Below are 9,828 nucleotides of genomic sequence, written 5' to 3' on the forward strand. Positions count from 1 at the left end.
TGTGTGTGTGTGTGTGTGGTTGTGTGTTGTGCTGCTGTGTGTGTGGGGTGGTGTCCAGTGTGTGTGTTGTGTTGTGTTGTGGTGTGTGGTGTGATGTGGTGTGAACTTGTTGTGTTGTTGTGTGTGTGTGTGTTGTCGTTTGTTTGTTTGGTGTTGTGTGCTCTGGACCATCTGGTATAGAGGATCTTGTTCCCAGGTAAAGAAGCGAAGGTGCATTGCCGTAGACTCATTATGGTAACCGGCGGCTCCTTGTAGTTCTGGGCGAGGTTGAGAGGAAAAGGAGGAAAACGTCAGCGAAGTGTCGTGTGTTTGCGTTGCGAGCGTGCCTGCCGTGAGTGTGTGTTGTGTGGAGATGCCATACCGGGTAGCTGTGCGTCGAATTTGTAAAGATCCTTTCGCCACAGCATAAAAGCTCCATCTTCATCTTGGTTGCTGCTGATTCAGAGTCAGAGAACTGAGAGAGTGAAGGGAGAGGGAGGAAGAGGAGAGAGAGAGAGAGAGAGAGACAGTAGAGAGAGAGAGACGATCCGAGAGAGAGAGAGAGAGACGAGAGAGAGAGATAGAGAGAGAGAGAGAGAGAAGAGAGAGAGAGAGTGAGAGAGAGAGAGAGAGTGGAATGGAGAGAAGAGAGAGAGAGGAGGAGAGATTCTGTCTCGAGGTCTCTCTCTCTTTTTCTCTCTTCTCTCTCTGTCGTGTTGTCCATCCATGGAGGAGTTGGATTTATATTTGTTTTTTTTAATGGGATTGCCGGTTCTTTAGCTTCTCAGCGTGAGTTTTAAGACTCATTGCATCCGCACGTGTCTTCTTGCAGAGCTAAACTTTCCTAAGTACTCGTGTTTCTAGTGGTTTTTGGCGTGTGGCCGCAGATTGGGTGGGTGTTAGTTAATAATTGTCCATTGAAAGGTTATGGATTGAATGACTGAGCTGCCATTCTATAATTGTAACCTGTCTTACGGACCATTGAAAACAAGGGGATCACATTCCCCTTCCACTCTGCCATCCTACCATCCCTAGCAGAGGCTACTGGACAAGTACCTCTTTTGAAAAGCTCTCTCTTACATTAAATATAGACTGTTTACTTGTTCTTATTCAATAGCTTACTTATAACCATCCCTCTGCCTGGTCCCATAGGAGACACAGCTTCCCTTTATACTGTACTACAGTCCGACCTGGGGACAGAAAGAGTGAGGAGACAGGATAGACACATAGACACTTGTCCTTGTGTTGTGTCTAATATCCCCTGGTAGATTGTGTGTGTGTGTGTGTTGTTGTGTGTGTGTGTGTGTGTGGTGTCGTTGTGTGTGTGTGTGTGTGATGTGTGTGTGTGGGTGTGTGTGTGTGTGTGTGTGTGTGTGTGTGTGTGTGTGGTGTGTGTGTGCTGTGTGTGTGTGTTGTGTGTGTGGTGGTGTGTGCGTGTGCCAGATGATATGCGGAGTGTATGCCATGAAGTGCTGTGTGTACACATGTGTGAGCACGTTGTGTGTGTTGTAAGCGAGGAGAGCTGACCTCAGCACTAGATGCCACTCCTGTTGTCCACCTTAACTCAGCTGGTTTGAGGGTGCAGGGTAGGCTGCTCCACTCGGTACCACCCCTGTAGGCTATACGTACTGTTAGAATGCAGGAGAAGCCATTGCAAGGCGAGACATGGCCGATTTCATGCATGGGAAGCAACACGTGTTAATTCATTTTCCAAGTAGCGCTGAACATTGTTAGAATTATGTGTGTATGTATGTAATTAGATCGAAAAAAATGCAATTGACAATATTCAGGTTGCTCTTATAGTAGGCCTATGTATTTGGTAAATGGTTTGCACCCTGGAAATTATTGAACAGAAATAAAACATTTGTGTCTCCTACACTCCTGCGATGGAACAATTCCTGCTTGAGGTTGTGTTAGACTGTACTTCCACCTGACACAGAGCCATTAGGAAGCAGTCCGTCTGTCTCCAGCACGCCCATGGAGCCTGGTCTGTCTGTCCGGAGCCACGACTTGCCTGAGTGTCCTGTGGCTAGAGAGTCATCCAGGACCTCACAGAGGACTATTGCCCTGGTGACCTTTGGTCTCACCATATGTTACCTGGAAACTATTGAGCACAAAGATGTGAACTTCTGGGACAGCTAGCGGCTCCCCGGCCTGCCCCACCCCGGCCCCGGCCGGGAGTCCGCCCTCTTCTTGCGGGTCGCTTCTTGTACATTTCCTCTCTTGAATTGTGTAACCTTTGTACACGTGGTGATGAAAAAAATTCCTTCTATAAATGTGTATCTAAGAGAATGGAACAAAGAGCGAAAAACGCGCTTTCTTTTTAAATGTATTCCGTAATTTATTATTTCTACATATTTATGTTATCATCTGGGTGTGTAAACTGCTGATCCATCTGGCATAATGGTTTAAACCTCAGCACGGGCCCAGCATCTTTGGAAAAACAGACAGATGGAAAAAGCGACAGGTGGCGGATAAACGTAGAGGTTATAGCGGGGTAACGCATCATTTTAAATGAGATCCACTGCATGGTGGGTATAAAGCTATAGAACTTTTGTTAAATTATGAAATTTGTGCCAGTGGCTGTGTCTTGAGTGTAAAACAACAAGAAATGACTGCAGTGCTTGGTGAACTGTGGAACCTCGATAACTCAGGAAAATAAATGAAAACAATCATTGGTAAATTATAGACTGATTTGGAGTAATTGAAGTAGGAATTTACTTTGACCTTTAAGTCAGGGATTGACCGCGGCAAGTCATTTTGTGGAGCAGGGGAGAGGAAGTACGGCTAGTTTAGGATCACAATGCAGGTATACCCTTTAGACATTTCAAGTTGCTCAGTGGGAGAAGGATACCAAATGATGACCGATGAGAGATTAGTCAAGAGAGAGAGAGAGAGAGAGAGAGAGAGAGAGAGAGAGAGTAAACACTGACTGAAATAGATAGCCACAATGATATCAACGGGGTTAGTGTCTGGTGTTAAAAGGTTGCAACTCAGATGATCCCTGAGTGACACATAAACACATGTAACCACCAACTGTGTTACAACAGATGTCTGGGTTCAGTGGGTTCATTTTTGGTGTGGGTACAACAGTCTGCGACCTTCTGCCCCATGAACCCAACTCTAGCGTTATGGAGGCTTCAGATGCACTCACAGTCAGGATAAAATGAAGCCAAAGGCACCATGTCAAGGCATATAAAGGAATAATAAAGGCAATTGACTCATTACAGAAAAATCTTGTTGTTTACCTCTTTTGTACCAATGAGCAGAGATGCTGCCCTTCGAAATTGTAGAGTTGTTGAGTAGGCTATTGTCATAAAAATAACAAAAACATAAACAAAAAGAGAAAGCCCAAAGGCCWAGACCTGAAAACAGCAGAGAATTGGGGGAATGAGCATACTGTGACATTGACCCAAATTAAAGGCAGGAAGATTGGCTCCCCATATTTGACCCTATTCTTTTTGATGTAAAAAMAATGGTCACCTTCATCAGATCACTGTCTCACATGCGCACAACACTAGCCTACTCTCTCTGCTTGTGCACCTGGGACATTGTGGAYACGAACGAGGATATAAAACAAGGCAGAGATAGATAACATTTTGGTTAAAACTGGAGGCTATAATGTAGGAATTATGGCTATAATGGATACCTGGCAATGACATTAGATGTAGCCTAGACATGGCAACAAGACATGCGTTGAGTACAATTATTTGGAGACATAGGCCTAAACTAAGCTACAAGCCTACATACAAGCCTGATTTTGGTTGCCCAACATTAGGCTGAGATGTTGACATTTTCAGCGAGTCGGCTATGCAGCTGTGCCATTTCCCTTTTCTAATTTAGCTCAGGGCAGTCTGCTCTTCTTCCACTTTTCTCTGTGTCTGGTTGCTATAGATATGCTGTTGTGCTGTTGCGTTTCTGTAGTGTGTTGGTATTTACCTGCGGRGACATGTCCGCTTGTTCGCCGCATCTCCCCGTCTCGGGCGGGCTGACACACTCGGATATCCCGCTGTCCTCATCACCCGGCTGCTCATCGCATTCCGAGTCTGACTCCCACGTCGAGTCGCATTCTTCCACAGTGCTCGGCTCCTTGTAGCGCAAACTGCCTATCAGATTTCCCATTTAACAAACCTACACTGAGTCGCAGCCGTCCTCTGTGTCCTTTTAGCCTACATATTTTGACGTGCAGTCGGCCTGCTGGGGCTTTTAAATGGCAGGCTGAGGGAATTTCCAATTCACAGACTTGCTGGCCGCGGTGAACACCCCCACAATGTGCGCCGCGTGCCAGGTGACAGCATCAGGACCGAAGATGACATCACTTGCTCCGCGACTCAGGGACAGGGGTTAACTAGTGTCACCTCTAAGATCGTCAATGTCAGAAAGATAACAAATCATTATTCTCCCTTTCTGTCACTGACGTAATGTTTTCCATCGAGTTATAATCGGATTTTCACTCATTGTAGAAATTGGCTATATGGGCCTGTCTATTGGTAGGCTATATAGTACACGTGTGGTTGTGTGCCGTGTTTTTTCTAGTTGGGTGGGCTAATCAACAGACTACAGTTTACTACTTAAATTCACATTTAAATAAGAGCATTCCTCCTAAGGGATGAGCTTTGATGTGTGGCAACACAGAGACAAACGTAGTACAACATGACAGCCTACCCAAGCAGTGTTGGAGTGGGAAACGGATCAAAGTCAAAAGCACCATTAGCTGCTGATAGAATAAACAGAGCTGGATGATAAAATACAACAGAACGGGCATCAAATGCAAAGTATAAAGATCAACATTCAGTGAGACAGGAACCAGAAATGTCAATCTCCTCACCACCACATGAGAGCAGCATTTCCTACGTAATATATTATACCGTAGCAACGTGGATCTCGACTCCTTAGCAAGCCTGTTAGCCAAATCCTATTAAATTACTTTCTGAGTTCTAATATGTAGTTCTATGGTTCCAGCACATTTCTTTTCCATTCGTCTCCAAACTGTAGGCTAAATCTCGAAATAATACATAGCCAATATGCCTACTACTGACACTTCAGTCTGTTTGTGTCATGTTTGGAACAATTAACAGAGACGAAAGAGAGAGCGAAAGCGAGACCTGTCCGTGTGTGCGTGAGCTGACTTTATAGAATGCTCGAACAAGCAAATAGGGTCTGTCGGAGATGTAACACCATGGACAGCGGCTGAATCGAACTCTCAAAATTCCGCAGTTCAGCACCACAAGACAATGGACAGCGACCGTAAACTGCAGCCACTCCTTGTCTGTGGAGAAAATTCATGAAATACAGAGGAAGGCCTGCTAGCCAGAAAGCAAGAAAGCTGAATACATGACTCCCACACAAAGTTTATCCTAGGACTTTTTAGCCATATTTGATTTCAAACGTTTAACTTTAGAATTAAATTAAAGTAATAGGGAATAAATTAAAGTAATAGGGCATAATTGAAACTGACTACTCTAGTGAATCCTTCAACTACACCATCAGTATGGCAGTAATATACTTAATTAAACAGAGGGGAAGGAGTATTCTGTCCTTTCCTGTGGCCTACACTCTCTGAAGAAAAGGTACAGAATTGTACATAAATGGGTACAAATGTTTGTTTGTCACTGTAGTGGTACCCTGTAAGCAGTATACCCATTGTACCATTAGTTATAGGTACACAAATATACCCTTACAGTTCATATCTTAAAATATCCAATAGTGTACATTTAAGGGACAAGATAGTACCTTTCTTACATATAGTCCACAGGTACAAAAATGTACCTTTACAAAAGGTACAAATGTGCATTTTTAGGGTACCACATATTGACAAAGCCATTTGTTCCTTATAAATGGCAAAAATGTACCTCTTCTCTATACCAATCCAATTTGTAGCTTTTCTGCTAGAAAAAGTACAGATCAGTACCATAAAAAATCATTAGTGTACCTTGAGGGTATGCAAATACGTTTGTACCTGGGAAACAGAAATGTACCTTCACCGTACCCCTTTTTTTTTAAGTGTGTGATGATTGTACGTAAAAAATATTGTGTGCAAAATGTATATACTACATCCACACATGTACCCTAAAAGGTACTGAACAGTACCATGGGAGATCATATGTGTACTCTGAAGGTATATTATGTGTATTTACCAAAGAGAACAATAATGTACCATAACCATACCCTTTATTCTAAGTGTATGAGGCTGTGTGTTTGTCGTGTGCGTGCGAGAGAGAGAATAGACAGAGAGACAGCAGACAGAAAGACAGAAAACAGAAAGACAAGACAGACAAATGGGACAGAGAGAGGGACAGAGGAGAGACAGAGAGTGAGAGTGCAAGACAGACAGCGACAGACAGGACAAAGAGACAGAGAGAGAGCAGACAGAGAGAGAGACAGACAGAAGAGAGAAGCCGGAGGTGAGAGTGCAAGAAGCAGACAGACAGACAGACAAAGAGACAGAGAGAGAGAAAGAGTGATATAAGACAGGCATGTAGAGAGAGCAGACGCGACAGAGAGAGAGAAACAGAACAGACAGAGAGAGAGACAGACAGTGACAGAGAGAGAGAGAGAAACAGAAGACAGCAGAGAGAGACAGACGTGACAGAGAGAGAGAGAGAGAAAGAAAGACAGACAAGACAGAGAGAGAGAGGAGAGAAGACCAAGAGAGAGAGAGAGAGAAGCGCAGAGTGAGATGAGAGTGGAGAGTGAGAGAGAAGACAGACAGACAGACAGACAGACAGACAGACAGACAGACAGACGACAGACAGCAGACAGACAGACAGACAGACAGACAGACAGACAGACAGAAACAGACAGACAGACAGACAGACAGACAGAAGAGACAGGAAAGAGAGATAGAGAGAGAGAGACAGAAGACGAGCAGACGAGAGAGAGAGAGATGAGAGGAGGAACATACGACAGACATAAAGACAGACATACGAAGAGAGACAGAGAGAGAAGACAGACAGAATACGAAAAGAGAGAGAAAGACGAGAGAGAGAGAGAAGAGAAACAGACAGAGAGTGAGAGTCAGAGAGAGAGAGAGAGAGACAGACAGACAGAAAGAGAGAGACAGACAGACAGACAGACGACAGACAGACAGAAGACAGACAGAAGAAGACAGACAGAGACAGAAGACAGACAGACAGAACAGACAGACAGACGACAGACAGAGAAGAGCAGACAGCGAGAGAGAGAGACAACAGATAGAAGACAAGGAAGAGACAGAGCAGACGAGAGACAGACAGAGAGACACACAGACATAGACAGACAGTCAGAGAGACAGAGTTGAACAGACAGACAGATGTAGGGTGTGGCAGACAGAGACAGACACGACAGACGAGTATAGAGTGTGGCAGACAGAGAGCAGACAGACAAGACAGAGTATAGAGTGTGGCAGAAGACAAGGCAGACATAGTGAGGTGTGGCAGACAGACAGACCAGAGTGTAGAGTTGTGGCAGACAGAGACAGACAGACAGAGTGTAGAGTTGGTGGCAGACAGAGAAAGACAGACAGGTGTAGAGTGTGGCAGACAGACAGGCAGACATAGTGGTAGGGTGTGGCAAGCAGACAGACAGAGTGTGAGTGTGAGTGTAGTGTGCAGCACGTACCAGCTGAAACCATTAATCAAGAGTGGTCATGAAGTCAGGACAGGTTGTTGGGAAAGGTAAAGATGAATTGTCATATTAAGTCAAGTAAACAGAAAACAGGCTGAGAAACACACTATTCCTCTCAGGAATCAAAGACACGTATGTAGAAAGAGGTCCCATACTATTTAGCTGGATCTTTTTCTCAGTTTGTTGTGTGTGTGTGTGTGTGTGTATGGCTGACAAGAGCTGTTATAAATGTGCAGCTGGGCGAGGTTAGAGGAGCGTGCATGGACAAAACTTGACGTTTGAGAAACATGGATGAACGTCTAATTCTGGCGTGAGACTTGTGAGACCTGGTTGGACATTAACACATGTTAATTACCTCAGTAGCTCCAAGGAACCACTCATTCTACTGAGTGTGTGTATGTGTGTGTGTGCTTGGGGGGTGCAGCTGTCCTTGTCTTGTGAGGATGAGGAAGAGCTGTTTCATGTCAGCACCACAGATAGAGGAAAGAGAAAAGAGGGGAGAGGGGTGGAGAAAATGATTGGATGTAGGAAAGGATAGAAGAGACAAGACAACCTGCTGCATAGAAATTAAGCCAGATGAAGTCCCATCCGCCCAGCAGCCAGCAGTTTGTATCTCTATGGTTTCCCAGCTTTATAGGGGAGACACATTTAGCTGTATCTCCCTGTCGTCGGTGTTGTGTAGCGGTGGGTGAGTATCCAATTGCTCACGCTGTCGACCCTCCTCTGCATGGTTAACGACTAAGTGTCGCAATAACGGATTACACTGTTACAGCATGTGGAACAGTCAACCACCCACTTCAGACTAAAGCCTGATTCGGGGGCCCTCTTAATGCATTCATTTCACACACATCAGTGGGTCCTACACAGGACAAGGCAGTCTATTGAAATGCCCATCTCAATAAAGCCCTTTCATACTTATAGAGAGGATGAAGTTCCGTTGGCACCATGGTGTGGGATGTCATTAGAAAGCTTTGACCACACGGCACACACACACCACTGTACAAGTATGTACTAACATGCAAGCAAAACATACACAGCATGCACACACACTCTTTTCTAGCTCCTCTCTCTCTAAGCCAGAAAATATGATCAGCATTCTTTGACTGCTCTCTCTTCTCTCTCTCTCTTCTCTCTCTCTCTTCTTTTCTCTCTCTCTCTTCTCTCTCTCCTCTCTCTCTCTCTCTCTCTCCTCTCTCTCTCTCTCTTCTCTCTCTCTCTCTCTCTCTCTCTCTCTCTCTGTCTCTCTCTCTCTCTTCTCTCTCTCTCTCCTCTCTCTCTCTCTCTCTCTCTCTCTCTCTTCTCTCTCTCTCTTCTCTCTCTCTCTCTCTCTCTCTCTCTCTCTCTTCTGAGAGCGGAAAAACTAGTTTACACACACATGTGTTCAGAGGGAAGCTCTGTGTTTATGTAATCAGCGAGATAATTGGAGAGACTAAGGTTTAGCCTAACACCAGCTTGTTTGGTTGCTTATGTTTCATTCTCACAAAACAACAAACTGATGCAAGTAATTATGTTGACCTGTTAGTGAGATGTGTTTGTCAAACTGACACTGTTATATATTTTCACCAAAGCCTGGCAGTGATAGAGACTGTGTGGATGATTCTATTGAAGACAGGCTATGAAATCGACTTATTCATTCATTATGTAGTTGTGGGGTTTGTTAAAGGTGCTTATAGTAAGTAAAGTGCTTTAAGTCGATAGACATTCTGCAATGAGCATCCTAGCAATCAATTCCTTACAGTGCAATGGGTCATTCGCGATTGGATCATTGCCTTACTTTTCACTGTGTGTGTGTGTGTTGTGTGTTGTTGTGTGGTGTGTGATGGTGTGTGTGTGTGTTGTGTGTGTTGTTTTATTGACGAGGGGATGACAACAGTTGAGAAAAAGGTTGAGATAATCTGTGCACAGATTGACACAGAGACTCCATTATCGTGACCTATCAATTCTATTTGGTTTTGAAGAGCGAATAGTTTACAAGCAAATTGATTAGACTTGAATTGCCTCCATACACAACTTTACATTACAGTATATCGGAGGAGTAAAGCACATACACAAGCTCCCCACACCTCTTAGGAGATCAAATTGGAATTTTAAAAAATGCGATTATTTGCGGAATTTAACCATAAATACATTTGCGGCTCGATTTTGGGCTGAGATGTAAATTCAATAGCAGCTCCTTCCTTTTGCCCATAAAACAGCAAATGTCAATAACTGCAAAACGTGGCCAGATTAGTTATGCTGGGAAAA

General features: G+C 44.3%; 1 pseudogene; it reads right to left on the minus strand.

Annotated features, from left to right (window-relative positions):
• LOC111951712 (opioid growth factor receptor-like protein 1) overlaps positions 1–4,101 on the minus strand; it is a 6,729-nt pseudogene extending 2,628 nt beyond the window's left edge.
• Between the last annotated feature and the right edge of the window lie 5,727 nt (positions 4,102–9,828).

Source organism: Salvelinus sp. IW2-2015, linkage group LG25 (genome assembly GCF_002910315.2).
Source record: "Salvelinus sp. IW2-2015 linkage group LG25, ASM291031v2, whole genome shotgun sequence".
Lineage (NCBI taxonomy): Eukaryota > Metazoa > Chordata > Actinopteri > Salmoniformes > Salmonidae > Salvelinus > Salvelinus sp. IW2-2015.